Below are 24319 nucleotides of genomic sequence, written 5' to 3'. Positions count from 1 at the left end.
CAGTCCCGGTCTCCGCACCTCTCGCATCTACAGCCTCGCTGGTCCGGTTCTCTTGGCAGCAACTACAGGATCCACAAAAGGCAGGGACCTCCACGGGCACCGAGGATTAATAGGCAAGTCTTCACAGGTTAACTCCAAACTCAAGCGGCTCCCGCGAAGCGGGGGCCGCGAGAGGTGATATGTCAATGAGCAGGGGGTGTGGCGCTGAGAGGGGGCGTGGCTCGGCCGGGAAGGGGAACCAGCAGGAGATCTTACAGAGAATGCTGGTCCTCGCAGTCCCGGTCTCCGCACCTCTCGCCTCTACAGCCACGCTGGTCCGGTTCTCTTGGCAGCAACTACAGGGTCCACAAAAGGCAGGGACCTCCACGGGCTCCGAGGATTAATAGGCAAGTCTTCACAGGTTAACTCCAAACTCGAGCGGCTCCCGCGAAGCGGGGGCCGCGAGAGGTGATATGGCAATGAGCAGGGGGTGTGGCGCTGAGAGGGGGCGCGGCTCGGCCAGGAAGAGGAACCAGCTGGAGATCTTACAGAGAATGCTGGTCCTCGCAGTCCCGGTCTCCGCACCTCTCGCCTCTACAGCCACGCTGGTCCGGTTCTCTTGGCAGCAACTACAGGGTCCACAAAAGGCAGGGACCTCCACGGGCTCCGAGGATTAATAGGCAAGTCTTCACAGGTTAACTCCAAACTCGAGCGGCTCCCGCGAAGCGGGGGCCGCGAGAGGTGATATGGCAATGAGCAGGGGGTGTGGCGCTGAGAGGGGGCGCGGCTCTGCCGGGAAGAGGAACCAGCTGGAGATCTTACAGAGAATGCTGGTCCTCGCAGTCCCGGTCTCCGCACCTCTCGCCTCTACAGCCACGCTGGTCCGGTTCTCTTGGCAGCAACTACAGGGTCCACAAAAGGCAGGGACCTCCATGGGCTCCGAGGATTAATAGGCAAGTCTTCACAGGTTACCTCCAAACTCGAGCGGCACCCCGGTGTACTGTCTATTGATAGTACACCGGACGCTGTCAGACCCGGAAGCGGTACAGGAGTCACGTGCAGAGACAGGAACCGGAAGTGATGATTGCGTCCTGCGTTAATCAGGAACCGGAAGCAGTTCCTGGTGTCCCGGGTTCTGGCCCCGCCCCCTGCAAGAAGTAGCGGCGGGAGCAGTGTCTCCTCAGACGCGTCACATCCGGTGCCTCTCCGCCGCCCTCTGCGCCGCACTGTGCGCCCTGAATGAAACCGAAACCAAGAATGGGACAGGGCGGGAGCAGAGCTGTATCTGGCACCGACCCGCCCCTCCTCGGGCCCCTGACACCCAGGGCCCCAAGGAGCCACAGCTGCTCCCCCCCAGCTCCTTGGGGCCCCTGACACCCAGGGCCCGCGGGGCCCAAGGAGCTGCAGCTGCCCCCCCCCCTGGTCCCCTGACACCCAGGGCCCCCGTGGCCCAAGGAGCAGCAGCTGCCCCCCCCTCCTCGGGCCCCTGACACCCAGGGTCCCCAGGGCCCAAAGAGCTGCAGCTGCCCCCCCGCCCTTCCTCGGGGCCCCTGACACCCAGGGCCCCCGGGGCCCAAATAGCTGCAGCTGCCCCCCCCTCCTCGGGCCCCTGACAGCCAGGGCCACCGGGGCCCAAGGAGCTGCAGCTGCCCACCCTCCTTGGGCCCCTGACACCCAGGGCCCCCGGGGGCCCAAGGAGCTGCAGCTGCCCCCGCCCCTCCTTGGGGCCCCTGACACCCAGGGCCCCCGGGGCCCAAGGAGCTGCAGCTGCCCACCCTCCTTGGGCCCCTGACACCCAGGGCCCCCGGGGGCCCAAGGAGCTGCAGCTGCCCCCCCTCCTCGGGCCCCTAACACCCAGGGCCCCCGGGGCCCAAAGAGCTGCAGCTGCCCCCCCGCCCTTCCTCGGGGCCCCTGACACCCAGGGCCCCCGGGGCCCAAATAACTGCAGCTGCCCCCCCCTCCTCGGGCCCCTGACAGCCAGGGCCACCGGGGCCCAAAGAGCTGCAGCTTCCCCCCTGCCCCATCTCAGGTCCTCTGACACCCAGGACCCCGGGGCCCAAAGAGCTGCAGCTGCCCCCCGCCCCTCCTCGGGGCCCTGACACCCAGGGCCCCGGGGCCCAAGGAGCCACAGCTGCCCCCCGCACCTCCTTGGGGCCCCTGACACCCAGGGCCCCCGGGGCCCAAGGAGCTGCAGCTGCCCACCCTCCTTGGGCCCCTGACACCCAGGGCCCCCGGGGGCCCAAGGAGCTGCAGCTGCCCCCCCTCCTCGGGCCCCTAACACCCAGGGCCCCCGGGGCCCAAAGAGCTGCAGCTGCCCCCCGCCCTTTCTCGGGGCCCCTGGCACCCAGGGCCCCCGGGGCCTAAAGAGCTGCAGCTGCCCTCCTCCCTCCTCAGGCCCCTGACAACCACGGCCCCCGGGGCCCAAAAAGCTGCAGCTGCTCCTCCCTCCTCGGGCCCCTGACAGCCAGGGCCACCGGGGCCCAAAGAGCTCTAGCTTCCCCCCCTGTCCCTCCTCGGGTCCTCTGACACCCAGGGCCCTCGGGCCCAAAGAGCTGCAGCTGCTCCTCCCTCCTCGGGCCCCTGACACCCAGGGCCCCAGGGGCCCAAAGAGCTGCAGGTGCCCCCCGCCACTCCTCGGGGCCCCTGACACCTCGGGCCCAAAGAGCTGCAGCTGCGCCCTCCCTCCTCGGGCCTCTGACACCCAGGGCCCCTGGGGCCCAATGAGCTGCAGCTGCCCCCGCCCCCCCCCCCTCCTCGGGGACCCTGACACCCAGGGCCCCCGGGGCCCAAGGAGCTGCATCTGCCCCCCCTGCTGTTGCTCTGGCCCCCAGAGAGGGTTGGTTATCAATATCGGCCGGGCAGGCTGAAATAAAGTGGCCCTCATTTGCATATTGTCTTTCCATAAAACCCTGCTGGTTAAACAAACAAGTGGGTCCACCTCTGCGCAGCCCCCCACATGAATGGACCGTCCCACCGCCCCCACATGAATGGACCACCCCCACATGAATGGACCTCCCCGCCGCCCCCACATGAATGGACCGTCCCCACATGAATGGACCGCCCCACTGCCCCCACACGAATCGACCACCCCCACATGAATGGACCGCCCCCACATGAATGGACCGCTCCATCGCCCCCAAATGAATGGACTGCCCCCAAATAAATGGACTGCCCCCACATGAACGAACCACTCCCACATGAATGGACCGCCCCCACATGAATGGACCACTCCCACATGAATGGACCGCACCCACATGAATGGACCTCCTGTGGTATATAAATAAATAATACCGGATCTATTTTTGGATGAATGAATGAATAACAGATAGCTCAATAAAATAAGAGTCAAGATTCGAGGTAGTGGGAGTTTCTGCAGGTTTATTACAGCATAAGGACAGGATCAGGACAACCTGCATAGAATGACCCAGCAGCTGCTGGGGCTTGGTCTGGGATGAGCGCGCTAACTTTTAATAACAATACATTGACTTATATACATAGCGCAAACACATAGCATTACATTGCAGTAGGCGTAGCAGTGGGTGGAGCAGAAGGCGTGACGCGTAGCAGTCGCGAAAGATAACAGTAAAAAGAGGTGTAACTGGGAGTATACTTAGACATGTGATGCAAACGTAACAGAATATGTCATGAATGGGCGGAAACATTGGAGGGGGCTACCTAAGGAGCCGGGACCTCTAACCTAATGGTGCGCGAAAACTGGCAATGACGTGTTACTAGGAGAAGCTGGGGGCTACGAACTCTGTGCTAGGAGCAGAGACTAAAGTCTGGAGGGTCGGAGCGACATGTGCCTGAACCCTATCTGGTATCTGATGTTTAGGGAACATGTTGATATAAACTGGAAGTCATGAGGGGAAAAGCTAACTTGATTCTAAGATTGGACCATACATTATTCTACATGTAGTGCGTGATGAAGAATACTAAATGACCATTAATACAGTATTTCTCTAACGTGGAGACGAGAAGGCTAGACAATGACGGAAACTATTGATGCAGTTCAGTAGCTTAGGAATGCAGAAGAGGAGGACTGAACTGATAGCTGGAACTATAACATACTTTTGGCAGACTTAGAGGCAGAGCCGGGCTGCACCGGGCACTGCGAGGCAGGAAGTAAGTGAAAGGTCGAGGATACAGGTGGGGGCTGTATCGCTCCTCAGCGAGGCTTTCAGGAGACAGGAGCTGAATCTGTGGTCCGGGCCCTGTTGAGGCCTGGAAACGGGGACTTTATAATGGAATAACGTGCACACTGAGAAACGTGGCAACATAACTTTACATAGGCCTGATATTCGTATTATTCACGAGGACTGGAAAATGACATATCAGAGGTGGACACAACTGTAATTGCGTCAGTAATCAGACATGGGGAATAACATATGCATATTGGTCATGCACACATAACATATGATGGATGAGGCGTAGGGACACAGAACATGGCAAAATTTACTTTTCCACATTCCCTCCTTGTCACTACGTTTCCATCAGGAAACATCAATTTTCATGATACCATCTATCATTTCATACAGTACCATTTGCTCGTCTCGAATTGTCTTGGAACGGGATTTAGAACGGGGCTTGGGACTAGGAATACAAGAGGTAGCACACATGCTGCAAATCGCAGGGCCACATTGTATACAGAGGCAGCAGCTAAATATGATCGCTACTGCTATACTTAGAAAGGACAGGACTTTCCATCCCCATGCGGAAATTATATTCCAGAACCAACCGGACCATGTCCAGGTGCCTGGATCTTGGTGTAACAGATGGGCAATTTTATGGAGTCTGGTTATAGCTGAATAAACAGACGGCGCGTTATTTGGAATGAAAATGCAGCAACTAGATCCGATGACTCTACAGGCCCCGCCCCTATCGGCCAGTATGACGTCAAGGACGAGACGATTTTGCAAAACGACAAATCTCATAGCAGATTGTTCTTCGGTTAGGTTACCTAGAGCAGAGGCAGTCTCATTTACTACAGCTTCAAGGGTTCTTGTTAACCTACGGATCAGTTTACTATTCTGGACAGGTCCTACAAAGAAGAAGAAACCTTTATTGAAATCTGTATACTGTTCTAGAGTAGTTTCAGTGTAATCGACAATTGGGGACTCCCTTCTATGTCTAATGTGTACTAGATGTGTGTTTCTGTGATAATCAGATGGGGCTAGGAAAACAGGTGGCAGTAGGAAGGCAATGTAACAGGTTCCCTCCCAATCGAGGGGCAGACGGACATATGCGGTCTGACCACAAATAAAATAAGAATGACGTGAAGCTTTGAAAATAGATTTCCCACTGTCACTATACTTGATAACAGTAGTACATTCACTATGACCTACGTGTATAGAACCATAACTACGGACACATAATTCGCCTTTGACTGGTAGTACTGAAATAGCAGGTAAGTCTGGAGTAGTATCAGACTGAACATTCAGGACCATGAAATTCGACGAATAGTTACCTAAATTATAAACTTCATTTTCTAGATCTAAACCTGTTCTGTGGGGGAAACCTTTCTTGTCTGGAAAACATGTACTGTTAAGAAAAGACATATCTGTTGAGGATGACGTTAACGTGGACCATGCTCCACACGAACCATTGTGTGAGAATGGATAAGGAAACAGTGGCAGAACTCCTTTCGGTGTCTGGAAAGGGGGGAGTCGACCACACACCCAACAATTAGTAGCATTGCTGGTCTGGTGTGAGTAATGTAACATACGGATAAATGAGTTGTTACGCATAGCGAGGCGGTATGAGTATTCGTGAGGAGGCAGATCACTAAACGTGTGCTCTACTGTAACATTAGCAGACATATTTACATGAGGAACTGGACAATACAGATAGAACGCATAGCTGGTGCAGGAAATCATAATGCTGATGAATAATACGAAACTCAGAAAAACGATACATCTGATTGAACTTCGACTGACTCTCTCACTATGGGGGTCTATTTTATACATGTCAGAAACAGTCTAACCGTTTCACCTAGGGGAGGACTTATACAATCAAACTGACTGACTTATTTTACTAGACCTGAGCTTTAACTTATACTCCTGCTGCGGAGTTTTCTCTACCAAGGGAGGGGTTGTGATAATGTCTTGTGCGGGACAGTCCTTTAAAACAATGTTTTGGCAGTCTTTAGAATCTTGGGAATCCTTGGAAATGTTCTTGGAGACTGGTTTTAATCCATTGAAAAGTTTTACATGAGAAAGATGGACCCACCCCTTCCTGCCTTCCAACTTGACGGCAGTACGGGTGGTCAAGAGGACCTGACGTGGCTCCTTCCAACGTGGTTCCAGCGGACTTGATCTGTCAAAATTTCTGATCATCACCAAGGAGCCTGGAACGATCTCGTGCGGTGCCACCTCGGTATTGTCTGGAAATGCGGCAGCAACCTGTGAACGACATGAGTTGAGGGCAGACATCAAGGAAGCTAGGTAATCTGTCAGCATATTACATGAAACATCGGTAATACTTCGGGGTCTAGGAGTACCCCACATGTTAGGGGGCGGCCGAATACGACCTCATACGGGGACAGACCTGATCTGGAATGTGCGACCATGCGCATATAAAACAGAGCAACTGGCAGAGCTACTAGCCAGTCCACACCTTTTTCTTTACAGACTTTAGCAATACGGATTTTCAGGGTCTGATTATGTCTCTCTACGAGACCGGCTGCTTCAGGATGGCGTACACAATGGAACTTCCACTGGTACCCTAACAAAAGGGAAACGTGCTTCATGAGTTCGGATGAGAATGGCTGGCCGTTATCAGAATATACGACTCTAGGGAGTCCATATCTAGGGAAGAATTCACGAACCAACTGCTTGGCAGTGGTCGCGGCTGTGTAATCTGGGACTGGATATGCTTCTGTCCACCTGGACAAAGCCCATACAACTACAAGGACATACTTGAAACCTCGACATCGCTCCATCTGAATATAATCCATCTGGAGGACCTCAAAAGGGTGGTCAGGAGGCTGGAAACCACCTTGTTCCACCGGGACACTTTTACCTGGATTAAACTGACAACATATCATACAGGTACGGACTTTCTGCTTGGCTGCAGCTCGTAAATGCTTGTTGAACCAAATGTTCTGGATACTGTCTAACATAGCTTTTTCTCCTAAATGGGCTGGACTATGTGTGGTATTGATAATGACTTGAACCATAGAATCGGGGAGAAACCATGTGGCTCTACCCTTCGTTAACCATCCTTGATCTGTCTGGACCCCTCCTTGTTCGGACCATTTCTTGATTTCATCGGGAGTAGCATGTAACTGGATATCTATGACATCTTGCGTAGGGTCCTTAACTGTCATGCATGTAGTCAGATCTGGAGTATGTGTCTGATTAACTGGAATGTCTGGAGTCTGTGTTGTAAGCTTGGCTGTGCGGTCTGCTAGATCGTTACCTTGGGAAATAATGTCAGTAACTTTCGTATGTGCTTTGCATTTCATGATAGCAATAGATGTCGGTAAACGTATGGCATCTAACAGGGCTTGAATAAGGAGACCATGCTGAATCTTGGTTCCATGAGAAGTCATGAAACCTCTCTCCTGCCAGAGCACTCCGAAGTCGTGTACAACTCCGAATGCATAACGTGAATCTGTGTAAACATTAACTTTCAGGTTCTTGGCATGTATACAGGCTTGTGTCAGAGCGACTAGCTCTGCTGCTTGAGCGGACAGGGTGTCAATACGGTGTGTTTCAATAACTTCGGTGTCAGTAGTCACTGCATATGCGGCGACTAGTTCTCCTGTACTAGTTCTCATACATGAACCATCCACATAAAGTGTCAGGTCAGGATCTGGTAACGGAATGTCTGTCAGGTCTTGTCTTGGTTTTGTCGTAATGTTAACTACTTCCACACAATCATGTGGGTCTGGATTTGAACTAACTGATGGTAACAGTGTAGCAGGATTCAGAACGTTGCAGCGTCTAATTTCTATGTGTGGCTGGAACAGTGTCAATTCATAACCTGTTAAACGTGCAATTGTCAAGTGCTGTGTTTGTGTTCGGTTTAAAAGAACTTCTACTGAATGTGGGACATATACTGTCAGGGAATGCCCTAAAACTATGGAATCACTTTGTCTGATAGCTAGTGCTGTGGCTGCAACTGACTTGAGGCACGCAGGCAACGCCTGGGCGACTGGATCTAATGTGCTCGAAAAATAAGCACAGGGCTTGTATTGTCCTGCTTGATCTTGTGTGAGAACAGATAATGCTGTACCTTCGCGTTCAGTAACAAAAAGTGTAAAAGGCTTACTGTAGTTCGGTGTAGCTAGAACTGGAGCTTGACATAGGGCTTTCTTTAACTCGTTGAAACTAAGTGTATGTTCAGATGTCCAAGGGAGGACAGTCGATACGGCTGCCTCCTGTGTCGTTAACTGTATCAGTGGCTTGGCTAGAAATGCATACTGGGGAATCCATTGTCTACAATAAGAAGTGAGGCCGATAAAAGCACGTACCTCCTTCTGGGTTCTGGGCTGGGGAAGACTCGCTATTAACTGGATACGGTCGGGTGTCAACTGCCTACCCCTCTTGGACAGCAAGTGTCCTAAGTATACCACTTGCTGGACACAGAATTGAAGCTTCGAAGGTGACACCTTGTGCCCCATCTCGGCTAGAAAATACAGAACTGTAAGGGATGCTCGCTCGCAAGCACGTTCAGAACGGGCAGTGATCAGTAGATCATCGACATACTGGAGCAGGGCAGTGTCAGTTGGCATGTGAATGTTGTCTAGTTGTCTCTTAAGTGCTTGACTGTAAATACTAGGGCTTTCTGTGAAACCTTGAGGAGCGCGTGTGAACATATAGCTCCTTCCGTTTAAACAAAATCCGAAAAGAAACTGGCTGTCTGGATGAATTGGAACACTAAAAAATGCATTCTTGAGGTCTATGACAGTGAAAAACATAGCTTCGGAATCAATGGCTGTTAACAGGGAAGAGATATCTGGGACAACTGGGTACTGCGGAATAATACATTTATTAAGCTCTCGTAAATCAATCACTAATCGATATACTGGGGGTGCATTTGGATCAGTACGTTTCATGACTGGAATGATCGGAGAATTGCATATATTGGAGTCAGTTTCTACAACTACTCCTTGAGCCATGAGCTCGTCAATAATTTTGGATAAGGCTGCTACAGCCTCAGGTGGCAATCTGTACTGTCTGATTCGGGGTAACACTACACCTGGTTTGAGAGTCACACGATGGGGTGTGATTTGCATGTAACCTACATCAGTTGGACCTTGCGCCCATAAATGCTGTGGAACTTTAGACAATCTTGAATCAAAATCTCGTAATACATAGTGACCCTTGAAGTCACGTAGGAACAGACGTATTCCCTCTGGGGAACAGCAAATAACTGCACCTAATTCTTTCAGTGTCTTAATGCCTAATAGGTTTTCTGGACATGACTTAGTAAGTAACAGATCAGTAGTACGGGACAATGGACCTACTTCTAGAGTGACTGGCTTAGATATCTCATTAACTATTGGCTTTCCTGAAAATCCAAGGGAAACATTTCTTGAGCCTGAGAGCGGAGCCCCTGGAACTTCGGCATGATTAATTGTGGTCCTACTTGCCCCTGTATCGATCAAAAACTTTCTATCTTTCCCTAATACTTGACTATGAACATAGGGACCTTCTTGATCTACAGGTATCTCGATGAGAGGCAAGCCTACCTCCCTCTCTAGGCTGTTTCATGAATATGACTGGTACTCTGGATACTCAGACTGTGCATACTGGTACATCTGCGATGTAACGTGCTGTGTTGCAGCAATAGGCTGCGGTGCGGAAACTGTCTGTGGTGCATTCTGTGACTGTGAAACTTGTTCTTGTCTAGGCGGACGTGGTCTTTCTTTAGTCTTACCAGTAGCTATGTTATGTTTCAGAACTGCACACTCGTTTATAAAATGACCTGGCTGTTTACAATAATTGCAGTTCCCTTTAACGGGAGCTGCAGGATGACTGGTTTGATTCGGACCCCTCTTCTGACTGTCTTGAGGAACAGATTGTGCAACTAGCACTTTCATTTTCGTGTCTTTCATACGTTTTCTTTCGTGTTCTTGCTCTTCTCTGATTCTATTCTGGTGGTACTGGAGCATCTGGAGCATCTGGGACGGGGTATTAGCTTGCCAGGTGCTTTCGACTTTCAAAACTCGATTTTTAATTTGTGGGCTTGAATTCTCGACTAATTTGGTAACGAAAAGATGAGGGTATGACTCACTACTTGTCTTGAGACCACTGTTAATACTAAAACATTTCTCGAATCTAGAATAAAAATCACTAATATCTTCATCTTGTTTCTGTTTACAGGCTGAGATTGCATCCCAGTCTTCCTTCCTCGTTGTCAATAATCTGGGTAAAACTTGAATCAATAATTCTGGTAATTCTTTACATTTATCTCCAAGACCGGTACCTGGTACTCGTGCCTTGTCTTCAGCTTCTAGAGCTGTCCAATCGATCTTTTTCTCTCCCACCTCCCATTCTTTTTCTTTTAACTTTTCATATACCCCTGCGGGTAACAGGACCTTTAACATTTTAATGATATCTGGGTAAGTGTATTCTCCCATACGGAGCATGTCTTTTAATTCTCTATGGAACCCCGCTGGATCTTTGTCATGACAGGGAATTAATTTCTTCATTTCAAGAAGTTCCATCTTTGAAATCGGAGTGTATACAAACACTCGTTGCATTACGCCACCCGCCCCTTGGACTGGGTGGACTTCTCGTAACGGATTCTGTCTGTCTATGTAGAATGGTTTACTTTCTGGGGGTGAGACATGAACAAAATGCGGGTTCAGGAACGTTCTATATTTGTGACGCTGTTCTAGGATGACACTAATTAAATCGGTACCTAGACCTCTCCATCTATACTGGAGTAACTCGTTCAGGATATCATGCAACGGACCTGGATCAGAATGTTGACCCTCATACAGAGTAATGAGGTGCTGAATCATATACATACCCACCAGTCGTTGCTCGGCTGGGGGCAGTTTCAGAAACATTTGTGCCACTATTTCGTCTGGAAAAGTGGTAGAATCAGTAATCCATCGGACTGCTGATCGGGCTAGTTCTTGTTCATGCATAGTACTTAATTCACTGTAACCGACTCGTGATTTCAGAATGTGATCGGTAGCTTGAAATACTTGTTCTAGGGAACCTTGTTCTGGTGCTGGATGATGAAAAATAGACTTGTGTTCTAGGCGTAAATGGCGATCTGGAAATCTAGATTTTCCTACATACGCTATTCTGGCGGAATTCTCGTCTTCCTCTTCAGGATCAGAGATACTTTCTTTCTCGCTTACTTGTGCTGCTTTACGCTGTTCGTGTAACCTTATTATTTCTTTACGAATTTTCTTGTACACACTCTCCATAGCACCGACGGTCTTGTGCTTACCCTCGGCTATATTATCACTCCACCTTGTCAGGATTCTCATTTCGGCGGGATCTTTAGACGGATAATCTTGTTCTCTTATTAGACAATTGATCAGGAACTTTAATATCATGAGCTGAATCTCGGCTTTCCTTTGAGACATAATCTCGCCAATACTTTCTGGATCCTCCCCTGTACGGATGAAACGATATATTCTGTCTAGATCTTCTTTCATATTCGGTAAGGTGACTAGATACTCGGTCACTCTCCTTACACGTAAGGAATATAAAACCATAGTATATTCGCCTGGAACTGGATCATAGACACATTCGTTAAGGGCTTGCCTGATTTCTGTAACAGACTTATTACTTTTAGGAGTACGCTGTGATGCTTGAGCATGTAATTCGAGTGCCGATAAACGCTTGTGTGGCGGCGGGGTTTGAGGAGTAGCTCCTCCTGCGGCCCCTAAACTGGAGTCGTCTACTGAGGCTCTACGTCCTGGCAGAGTGGGAAATGGAACTGTAGGCTGGACCGGGGGTACCGTAACAGGTACTCCGGTGTCTGGAGGAGCGGGAAGTGCCTGATTTACAGGGACTAGCGGAGCGCGAACAGGATTTGCATATTCTGGGACTGTGTCGTCCAGATAGGACGAAATAAAAATATCAGCTGCGGTCGGTTTGTGACGTAGCTTGGTCGGAATTAATGGTGGCGGGAAATTACTGGGTGCCTCTGGGGTCGCTTTTGGCAAACCTTCGGCAAGGAGAGGATACATACCCTTAATGAGGGCATGCCTCTGTCTGTCTGACTGTTCGGCTTTGACTTGTTCACCTATCTCGATTAATTCTCTTTCTTGGGCTCGTTCCTGGGATTCTCTACTTAACTCTGACTTTCTGACTTCCTTTTCCGTTCTTCTGTGCGCTTCTTTACGCCATAACTCGATGGCATCTTTCTGTGACTGTCTGGCTTTCTTTTTCCATAATGCTTCTTCTACTCGCATGATACATTCGGCATCCCATGTACCCGATACGGGCCATCTATACTTTTCTTCTAACTGTTTGGTATACTCTACCCATAAATCTAGATACATTATGGCGCTTATGCCATGTTTCTGATACATAAAATGACCTGGACTGTCCCTAGGCGGGACAGGAACTGCTTCCTCTAACAGACCCTTTCTAGTTTTTAACTGACGTAATCTTGAAAAGAGCGGCATTGTAAACTTGAATCGGAACACAATACAATACACGAAGAACAATAATAATTGGGAAAACAATTCAGGCATACCACGACATTGGAATTACATTAAACAATATCATAACATAACAGTTCGAACAGAATACTACCTGAAAATACTGAAAACAGAAACAGAACAGATTTTCTCGAGAACGGAACAGACTAGAGTTACTGGATGCACTGCTGTAACAGTACGGAACATACCGGTCCCAAAAAGGGACGCATCAAGACCCGTATCCACCTAGGTGAACACTTCGTTTGTGAGTCTGGGCACCACCAACCCACGGACCAGGAGTCAATTTAGATTGGTCCTGTCTAGATACTACCCCAGCAATGGTACTCACCGGGCAGCACGGAACGGAAAGCCTCGGACGGGACTGGACTGCTACGACGACGAACTTCGGACTTCGGACTTCAGTTACGGGTGGGCCTCCGGATACCTCGAACCTTGGACTCTCGGCTTGGGCTCTGGTCGGGACTCGCCGCGTTCCTCCACCGTCTCGTTCGGATGCTGGACCGCCTCCTCCGTCTCCTCCGTGGGCCTGAGGGATACTTGAAGCAGAAATATCTGCACGTGGCCGGTATGGTTCCGTCACGGCTGCAGAGGGTCAGGGGGTCGGCGTGGCTTCACCGACGCGTGGGGAAAGGGCAAGTCCCTATTCGGGCGCCATTATGTGGTATATAAATAAATAATACCGGATCTATTTTTGGATGAATGAATGAATAACAGATAGCTCAATAAAATAAGAGTCAAGATTCGAGGTAGTGGGAGTTTCTGCAGGTTTATTACAGCATAAGGACAGGATCAGGACAACCTGCATAGAATGACCCAGCAGCTGCTGGGGCTTGGTCTGGGATGAGCGCGCTAACTTTTAATAACAATACATTGACTTATATACATAGCGCAAACACATAGCATTACATTGCAGTAGGCGTAGCAGTGGGTGGAGCAGAAGGCGTGACGCGTAGCAGTCGCGAAAGATAACAGTAAAAAGAGGTGTAACTGGGAGTATACTTAGACATGTGATGCAAATGTAACAGAATATGTCATGAATGGGCGGAAACATTGGAGGGGGCTACCTAAGGAGCCGGGACCTCTAACCTAATGGTGCGCGAAAACTGGCAATGACGTGTTACTAGGAGAAGCTGGGGGCTACGAACTCTGTGCTAGGAGCAGAGACTAAAGTCTGGAGGGTCGGAGCGACATGTGCCTGAACCCTATCTGGTATCTGATGTTTAGGGAACATGTTGATATAAACTGGAAGTCATGAGGGGAAAAGCTAACTTGATTCTAAGATTGGACCATACATTATTCTACATGTAGTGCGTGATGAAGAATACTAAATGACCATTAATACAGTATTTCTCTAACGTGGAGACGAGAAGGCTAGACAATGACGGAAACTATTGATGCAGTTCAGTAGCTTAGGAATGCAGAAGAGGAGGACTGAACTGATAGCTGGAACTATAACATACTTTTGGCAGACTTAGAGGCAGAGCCGGGCTGCACCGGGCACTGCGAGGCAGGAAGTAAGTGAAAGGTCGAGGATACAGGTGGGGGCTGTATCGCTCCTCAGCGAGGCTTTCAGGAGACAGGAGCTGAATCTGTGGTCCGGGCCCTGTTGAGGCCTGGAAACGGGGACTTTATAATGGAATAACGTGCACACTGAGAAACGTGGCAACATAACTTTACATAGGCCTGATATTCGTATTATTCACGAGGACTGGAAAATGACATATCAGAGGTGGACACAACTGTAATTGCGTCAGTAATCAGACATGGGGAATAACATATGCATATTGGTCATGCACACATAACATATGATGGATGAGGCGTAGGGACACAGAACATGGCAAAATTTACTTTTCCACACTCCCCCACATGAATGGACTGCCCCCACATGAATGGACCGCCCCACCGCCCCCACATGAATGGACCGCCCCCACATGAATGGACCACCCCCACATGAATGGACCGCCTCACCGCCTCCCACATGAATGGACCGCCCCCACATGAATGAACGACCCCCACATGAATGGGCCGCCCCCACACATCAATGGACTGCCCCCACATGAATGGACCTCCCCCACATGAATGGACCGCCCCACCGCCCCCACATGAGGGGGCCCCCGCCTTAGTGCCACCTGAGGGCACACGATACAGCCTAGTGCTGAGGGACCCCCTCTGGGTCCGCGCGCCCTGCGTCATTTCCGGGCACGGGTGGGCGGGAGATAGGTAGAAGTACCTCGCCCGCCCACGTGGCATCCTTTTTTGCCTGCTACCCTTCACGCCGTTTGGTCGTGCAGTTGGTGATCCTGGAGCTCTTCGTTGCGGTGAGTCCTCATCAATTTACCATGGACCTCCCCCTATTTAACGCGGTCATGGGTGAGATTGTGGGTTCGGATCCCGACCTGGTAGTATATAGAATTTTACCCAGGTTAGACCTGCACTTTGCTATTTACAGCTGCTAAAACACAAATGCACTTTATTTGTAATCAGCTTTTTAAAATTAGCCCTAAAATTTAGAAACAGTATGGAGGGTTAAAATGCCTAGAATTTCTGTAAATCTTTGCACTAGATCAAATGTGTTTATATTTCTGGATAAGAGGATTTTAGATATTTGGTTTCTATGATGATGTTTTTATCAAATTGTGCTTTTATGGTTGTTTTGTGCAAATAACCGAATAAAGATTTTTCTGATTCTACTTCTATTAGTATATACAGCAATAATTTAATGTTACCAGTCCGGTGCGATTGCTCATGTCTTGCTACGGGTGATTTTGGGTGTGCAGTTTCAGTGTTGAGTCACTGTGACCTAGTGGTTAAGGTCTCTGACTCTTACTATAGAAGTTAAGCGGTCAAATCCTGTTTTCAAAGGTGTGGTCCCGGAGTTAAAAACTATAGCCCCTGTTGCGAGTCGGAGGACTTCGCCACCCGCTTTGTCAATGCTCCTTGCCGCACTCTATGGGTTTAGGCAGCGTTGGTGTATCAGGAGGGAGTCCGGGGCCCGTTGGGGAAATCTTTTTTGGTATCTTTGCGGCTCCCCCCACCCTCTTGGTTTGAGGCTGAAGGCTTCGGTCTCTGGGCCCGTGAGGCATGAATCGGGTTTTGGTGGCGGTGAAGGCTGAGGCAGGGTCTTGACGGGGCAGTGTGTTGTGTGCTCCTGTGGGCCTGCTCATGATCCTCGGCTAGCCCTGATGCACTGCGGGGAGAGACGGGTTGAAGCCTCCCCCCTTTCCGGGATGTGTCAGTAATTGAGGCGTGTGTTCACTGCCTCGGAACCCAGCGTTTCGGCGAACTGGATTGGTAACGGATGTCATGTCACCTACATTTTGAAAACAACGGAGCGTTGACAGGCGGGATGCTGTGCATTGGCAGGATGGGCCACCCCGGCCAGGAGGTAGATCTGGAGGCCTGTTGGAAACGCGCCTCAGATGGGGGCTACCATGTTGGTGGGCTCTCTGGTGAAGTTTGTGCCTGACGCTGTGTGTATGAGCAGCTCACTTTCCGCATGGGAGTTATGGCTCCGAGGCGGTGTTGTTGGGCAGTGGTCAGGTGGTGGCGTGTTCATGGAGCGCAGTGTTTTCGGTGGCGTGCATGCTTGCCCAGCTCCGGCGGAAGCAGATGTGCTCAGTGCGAGTTAGCCTGGGTTTTCCACGGATGGCTCCAGCTGACTGGATTCACAGGAGGGTTCAAGTGTCAGGGAAATATGGTTTTACCTCTTTCCATAGGTATATGGCAGAGGACTGGCAGGCATGATGGGCACTCTGAAAGGGTACCCTTTAAGTAGTTAGTGAAACTTGTGAGGGAGAGGATGTGGCACAATGGCCAGAAGTGCCAATTTTGGAGCCGGGGAGTCTGGTTCAATCCTCAGTGCCGGCTCAACATCCGTGAGGGTGAGAAGCGCAGCCTATCTCCCCGTGCCTATTTACAGCACCTATATATTGCAGGAGTGACGGATTAGGCGAGCTGCAAAAATTCGGGTATTAGAGGTAACGGATTCCTCATGTAAGCCAATGAACAGTTAGGCACACTTGCTTATTTGGTATCGCATTTATATGCAGCCCACTGCAGCCTCAACAAGGTTTTATCAAATGGTGCAGGGGACTGTTTCTCTCTTACACGATTGTTGGTGGAAGGGCCAGGATACATGGATATCCACCATTACAATATGGCTTGCTGGATTGGTTAGCAGTCTGGGCGTCTTTGTTCACTAAATTGGTTTCGCCCATAGTTTGGGAAGCGCTTTCAGCTTAGGCGCTGTGACTCCAGAAGTGACTTTCGATTGGCTTGTAGTGCTGGCAGTGTGGTGTTGGTATATTAGTCTGGTTGTATGTGCTCCCCTTTACCCATTAACCCCTTCCATGCTGATGACGGCCCCTGGCCGTCATACATCACGGTGCTCGTGTGCTGATGACGGCTGGGGGCCGTCATAAACCCGCCAACTCTTTTAAAGTGCCGCACAGCAGCAAAATCGGCGCAGCATGCAAGGAGTTAAGTGCCTCTTTCTGACGGTCAGCACTATGCACCTGCCACATAATCTTTCAAATCCAGCATGAATTGCAGATTGAAATTAAATGAAGTCATAGATGTTATAGCTCAATTAGATCAACAGTTACTAAAACGCAACAACATGGGCTCACATGCAGTGGAAGGTCCTTTGCAAAAGTCACTGGTAATCTTTTGTTCCCTTATCCAGTATTTATTTAGTTGTTAAACAGGTACTAAGGTGGGGATATCTTTAGTAGTATTTCCATGCCTGAAAGTATGAAGTGACGAAGTAATAGTGTCCCAAGTTGTGCAACATTATGCAGCTTAAAAGGCTTTCATGCGCAGAGTTTAGTCAGCACCTATTACAATAAAAACTACCCGCTCCAGAGGCACGCGATGATCAGGGGAAAGAAAGAGGGTAGATTGCAAGAAGGCTTAAACCGAGGATATTTAGGAGCTAATGTCCAGGGGAATAATCCCCTTTTGCTTAAATCTACAATGTGAGAAAGTCACCCCTGGACTTTCAAAAAGTGCTGCAATGAACTACTAATGGTAAACTACAGCATCAACTTTACCTGTGCTAAATTTGACCAGGTGGTTTCCGGTGCTCGGCAACATCACTTAATTTTCAACACCGGCGATGGTGACAGTTCACCACAAGTTGGCGCTGTCTCTCTATTTTAGAGATGACCACAACAGGCAATTATTAATTCAATAAACATTAAAATTACTATGGCCTGCCGCCCAAGCCATTCTTATAGCAGTGGAGGCCTGGAATAGTCTGAATTGTCACACTTGCACAAGTGTTATGGTTAGTGGCTGTGATTTTACTAGGATTGGCAGCAGGGCAGGAGCAATGTGGGGTGCAAACTGAAGTGGCCTCCTGACGTGAGCCTGGCTATAATTTTCTACAAATGAAGCACTTAGCGTTTGAAATCTGTAAGGTCATTGGGCACAGCTGGGCCGCTGTTAGGTCAACGATATTTGGGCGTGTCCTTTCCTGCTCAGGTCTCAAAAGAGGTGGGTAGTCACATGGGCAGTGCTCCTTGCTGTAATCAGCGCACAAATCTAATGCGTGTTTAATGAAGGCACGGCATAGCACAAGACCGGCAAAATTACTTACATCCGCCAGTTACCTTGAATATACCTGCACGCCCATTTCTCACACTTCCGGGACATCCCCAAGGTCCTGCCCCACAAGATGAGTGCTACCCTTTCTTACGGTAGGTTGGACCCTTAGTGCCACATGAGGGCACACGATACAGCCTAGAACTGAGGGACCCCCACTGGGTCTGCGCGCCCCGCTTCATTTCCATGGGAAGGGAAAATTGGCAAAAGGAGGAACAAATATATACAAATTTTCACAATAGATGACAATAAATTCTTCTATGGGTCTTTGTGGCAAAAGTCCACTGTACAATTATTCAAATGTTTTCAAATATCATCACACACACAGGAGGATAAGATTACACATTTCTATTTATTGTAATCCAGTCAAAGTATACTTATCTCATTTCTTTTATCTATATATCACAAAACACAAGCAAAAAAACCTCTCAAGGCAAATATATGCACTATACACAGCAAATTAACATACCTATATACAACAAATATACACAGTGAGACAACATATACACGTTGTACAGCAGAACATATAACAAAAAAGGGGGATATATTTTATATATATATCTTTGTTGAGTACTTCCTATCTTTCACCCTATAGAACAGTACTACAAGAGTGTCCTCCTATTAAATCTAGGTGGTACACTAGGAGGTAGTCAGACACAACGGTTCCAAGCCAAAAACCTCAAGGAACCTAAATCTTCACATGTGTCCAGTGGTGTATCTTTCACAAATTAATTGAAAACAAAAAGACTCCTCCAATTGGAAAGTGTTGACGCGGTCGTGTTTCGGCCTTCCAACAAATCAGGCCTCTTCAGGACAGGACGACAAAAGAAGGGGGGGAAAACTTCAATTCCACGGCGGCAAAGCCGCCCGAAATGTACAAAAACGCCAACTGTTTCTTGTATATATCCGCTCTGGTACTCTTAAGGGCGAATCTCGAGGTCGTAAATAATCCTATGGTCTCGAATGTTCGAGTGTCGGCAGTCCTTAGTTCTGCTACAACAAGTCGCCATAAAGGTCAAGTCAAATTACTTACATCCGCCAGTAACCTTCAATATACCTGCACGCCCATTTCTCACACTTCCGGGACATCCCCATGGTCCTGCACCACAAGATGAGTGCTACCCTTTCTTACGGTAGGTTGGACCCTTAGTGCCACATGAGGGCACACGATACAGCCTAGAGCTGAGGGACCTCCACTGGGTCAGCGCGCCCGCTTCATTTCCAGGCACAGGTGGGAGGGGAGATAGGTTTAAGTACCTCTCCCGCCTACCTGGCGTCTTCTTTTGGCCGATACCCTTCACGCCGTTTCTCTCCCTACCGCTTAACTGGCATACATTCAGGGGTTGGGAGAGGCGTTTAACTTGTTATTTTGTGTTACAGGGCGAACCAAAGGCTGAAAGGTACACAGGGGTACCCTCTTCAGGAGCACAAGGGTGCAAATGCTAAATATCCCCAGGAAGTCCCTGTGGTGGACCATGGAGGAGCGATGGCCCCCTGCTAGTCCTATGGAGGAGTGTGGTTCAATGGTTAGAGCGGTAGACCCTGATGCAGAGTTGTGGCCCGGGACCAGGGTTCAATTCCTGCCTTGGCGGGTCTTGGGATCAATTTCCTCAGACCTGACAATTCTCGCCTCGGTGCCTAGTCTAATCATGGGCCCCACGCTGCAAATCTGGGCAATAGCTTGATTGACCTCCACACCGGCCCTAACAGCGCTAGGATGCCTGGCTTCACCCTGGGGGTGCCCAGGAATGGACACTTCACAGGGAAAGCCAGGAAGGGTTCCACAGCGGTATGAGTAATAGCGCCAGGAAACCGCTTGGTGGCAGTGCGCTCTACAAATACCTTGACATTTACATTTCCATTTACATGGGTGGTTGTAAACCTGAGCAACAAGGGGTTGCCTGGAAAGCTCCGTCCCCTCAGGGGGAATGAGTGGAGGGGTGGACGGGCAGTACACCGGTGGGAGGGGGTCCCCCTCCCACAAAATTGGTAAGCGCTGATTGGCTAGGGCCACAGGGCAATTTGGTTCATCAGGTGGGCAGGCGGCAAAGGGGCTGCCTGCCCTTGGATCGCCCGTAAGCTAACCCACCATGTTGGCATCTTTTGGTATGCACATAAACCTGCAGCAATTTTCTCCACGAAAAAAGATGTCTTGTCTGTTTATTTCATCAGGAGTTTTCTGTATGTGTGATGGGGAATGTGTTGCCAATATCGGCACTATGATTTGGGGGCAGCTCGGCCCCATGTAATAAAAGGTCCTAAGGGAGAGGCAAAGAGCTTTAAAGAAGACTTTCCCTCAAGAGAAAGCCTGTGCCGTTGACGGCGGAAATGCCCTTCTGTGTGGACCAGAAGTATTGCGATAAAGCCAAGTTCTGAATTAGCGGTACCTACGCATTAAATCCTTGGCAACCGAGGTACTCTAGTCTCAGCATTAATGGAGCTTGGAAGATACGTTATTGAGAGGCAAAAGGCCGTAAAAAGGATATTTGGTCTGCAAATTGAACATGAGGGAATTGTCCGACTAGACGCCAAGACTGTTCACCCAGCTTGTTGTGCCACCAGCTCTGTGACCAGACTTCTAAGTTCTTTCAAACTTCAGAAGAGGAGGCCTTCTACCTGGTGAGTGTTTCATTTAAGGCATTATGATCATCCGAGACGTTTCCAGATTGCAGGTGTAAAACCAAGCAACGAAGTGAACAGAAATCCAACAATATCAGAAATGACACCCTTTTGAGCAATGAGAAGCTGCAAAGGGATCTTGAAAATGCTGCAAAACTCTTGAAATTGGTTTCTAAGAATGACTGTTGCATAATTGCAAGATGTGACCTCACGGCACTATGAGTACATAAGTTAGACACTCACAGTGCCAAATAGGGCTCAGTTCTGATTTCTCTGGTTACACACACCCACACACTCAATCCGCAGTAATTGCCTTAAGCAACTGAGTTCTCATAAGGGAAACATATAAGAAAAAAAGAATGATTTTCCCATCAATTTAGCCTGATAACAGGGCGGGAGACAAGGCTCTCAGGGTCTTTAACATGCTGCTAGTAAGTAAGTTGTCAACTCAATCGACCTGTCTGGTAACGACGATGGTATGGTTGTCAGCCACAGCGGCTGGGTCACCTCAATGCCCTTGAAAGGCTGTTCCAATGCCCTTGAAAGGCTGTTCCATTCACCTGGGTTGGACACAGGGCACTGCAGCCCCTACTGTCACTACACATGTATGGGCAAGAGAAGGGTTCAAGTGTTTGCAGACCCCATGCCGGGTGAAATGTTCTAGGGGGAAGACTGCTGAGGCTAGTGTTGCCACCTGACCAGTTTTCTACCAGCCCCAATGGTACCGCCTGGTACTAAAATAAGAAACATCACCGAAAGTTGGTATTTTTACCCATTATCTGTACATACTTCAAACAGCAAATAGAAATAGAAAGCACTTTTAACTGTCCTCTGGTGCTTAGATAACAATATTCTGATTAACAAGCATTAACAATGCAACAGGTCTCGCATTTACGCGAGTTAGAGCTATTGGCATTTTAAATGACAATGCCTTTTATTTATGTTTTGGTAAATAAAACGCATTGTCATTTACAATGCCAATAGCTTAAACTCGCAGTAAATGCAAGACCGATTGCATTGCAAATGCTTGTTCAATATGGCGTCCCAGTTCTTGCCAGCTCTCTTAACCAATGCTCATTTGCACTAACAGCTTCCGTACAATTGGAGAAAAAGCTCTAACTGCTGCTTTCTTACAAGTGTACGTAAAATGTGTTGAACATTACTTTTTCCCGCTGAGAAAAAAAGATGGCTATTGACTGGAAAGTATGTCTGTCAAACATTTTCAGAACGTTCACATTGTGTACTGTAAGCTGTCATTCCAATTTAACTAGAGATTAATAAAGTTTAAACATTTTCATTAAACTGTAAGTAAAGATGCCCCATCTCCTGGTCTAAGATGGAGGCAAACCGTGACTATACATATAGCAGAAGAAACCATTCTCGTTCATTAAAGGGAGGAGACCACTCAAGGTTTAAACAAGATTTACTCTTCTTGCTGATGTTTAATAACCATCTCCCCAAAATCACGTCTACTGAGTGCCTATTGAATGGTACAGTATTTTCAGTGGTTTCAGATTGCAGTGGAGGCGTGAATGCAACGTCCACATGTGCACTGAGCAAAGTCCTTTGCAAAATCTCCCTAGGATTTGAAGCAGAGGATTTCTAAACGATCTTCAAGGGAGAACTGGGGACCAAACAAGGGCGGACCCAATGATTTTCCATGTTATTCAAGGGTATACAACAATAAACAGAGGCCAATTGTTTTGTATAGTGTGCTCCCACAAGCCAAAATGTCCCATACCTTTCTATTGAATGTCTTGTTCCAGCTTGGATTTCAGCCATTTTTTAATCTCACAGAGGCTACTTTTCGCCATTTGCACAACAAGAGGCTTTTAGACGTTACATAGCCTCATTTGCACCTACCCCTTAGCACCGCACTGCCTCGATCTCATCCTTAGACACTAAGTCCCGACAACAACCAAAGCCTCTGTCTCTCTCATAAGAATAGAGAACCCTGGAAATTACACGTCAGTCTCACGTGCATCCAATATCCAGGCGCCTACGCCCTACTGGCTAGTACTGGTCCCCTTACAAATGCCAGAGTCTCAAATTATCAGTCAGAACTGGTATGCCTGGATATTATGCAGCCTCAATCACATGTACATGAATCAAAATTCCTGGACATTCCGCTGCATAATGGGACTCGGGACATTCCACCGGCTTAATCTCAACTGCTAGGAATCGAGCCCACCCCCCTCTGTACGTTCCAGGCCCTAAATCCAACCTGTAAGAATTTGGGTAAAGCCTGTGATGTTTACCTGTGGATAATCCCCTCTTAACACTTTAGAAAGGCCAATTCGTAGGCTTTTGGACGTCAAGGCTGGTTTGATAAGCACACAAGTTACAGGAATATTCACCCCTGGTGGCCTTAAGCATGAAAGGGAAGACCAGTCGTCTGGGGCTTTGTTCTTCTTGGTGTTACATAATCAGAGCGTGCCATGTCAAATCCTGATGACGATACAACTAAGGAGACTTGGATGAGGTATTATTCCCTGGCTGAGGATAATGAGCAGTACATCTGTACAGTAGTGCAGCTGCCATGCCAGTGCGTCCCCCAAGCCTGCAAAGCTAAGGTCTGATTCAGATATTGGTGATTGTATAGGGACCTCCGAAAAAAATGCCTTTACCATTTCGTTTTGGAGGATTACATTTTACTACCGTTATCTCTACCAAGACCCAGTACTGTAGAAACACCATTACCTAATTTCCTGGGTGCAAGCCTGTGACAAAATGTTGAGAGAGAAAGTGATCTCACCTTAGAGGAAATGCCCTTGTAACTCGAATCAGACTCGACCTTCAGTATTAAAGCCTCACTCCCACCCCACTACCTTCCCTTCGATGACAGAATATGGTGGTTATAAATGTATCATTTACATGACAATGCGACCATTTCTCATTTACATATTTCTTGAAATCATCCTCATTGAACTATGATTTCTGACATTTTAGCTTGAACCGGTTTCCCAAAGTAACTTCCCAGGCTCGGATTTTGAGAGTACTGGCAATGCCTGGAGACTTTCTGAACACCTACGTAACGCAAATATCAAAATCCACAGGAGGATTTGGGAACGGTTTTCAAAAGTATAGTTTTTTGTTTTTTGAATAAATAAAAAATATCGAAAAGAAAACCGTATTGGCTCCACCTGCTTCTCTGGAGGCATGCACGTGGCATCCTCCTTGGAGGTCAATCCCACAGCCATAACTGTGCAAACACTTCACATATCTAGGAAATAGCAAATGTACACAGCACATACACAGGCTGCGTTAGAGGCCGACACTAGAGTCCCTGAAACCCGAGCAGACCAGGCCCTCCAGGGATGGCGACGGTTAACCACCGAAGCAAGTGCTGGTCCCAATCCGGGTTGTAATGGATTCAAATTGCAACTGGCGCTGGAATTCCTTTGTTCGCCTCGATTATGGTCAATTAAATTCACTAACCCTAAACATGGCGCACACTCCACTGAGAACAGCAGTGGA

General features: G+C 48.7%; 1 protein-coding gene across 1 annotated transcript in view; it reads right to left on the bottom strand.

The window, feature by feature from the left end:
• The window catches only part of LOC144754396 (uncharacterized), a 38452-nt gene extending 14133 nt beyond the window's left edge, over window positions 1-24319 (bottom strand). The window contains exon 1 of the mRNA XM_078642163.1: window positions 24097-24319. The gene's annotated coding sequence lies outside the window, so the exon portion shown is untranslated. The remainder of the gene's footprint in view (window positions 1-24096) is intronic.

Source organism: Lissotriton helveticus, chromosome 1_1 (assembly GCF_964261635.1).
Source record: "Lissotriton helveticus chromosome 1_1, aLisHel1.1, whole genome shotgun sequence".
NCBI lineage: Eukaryota > Metazoa > Chordata > Amphibia > Caudata > Salamandridae > Lissotriton > Lissotriton helveticus.
Note: the sequence above shows the minus strand (reverse complement) of the source record. Positions and strands in the feature narration are given on the sequence as shown.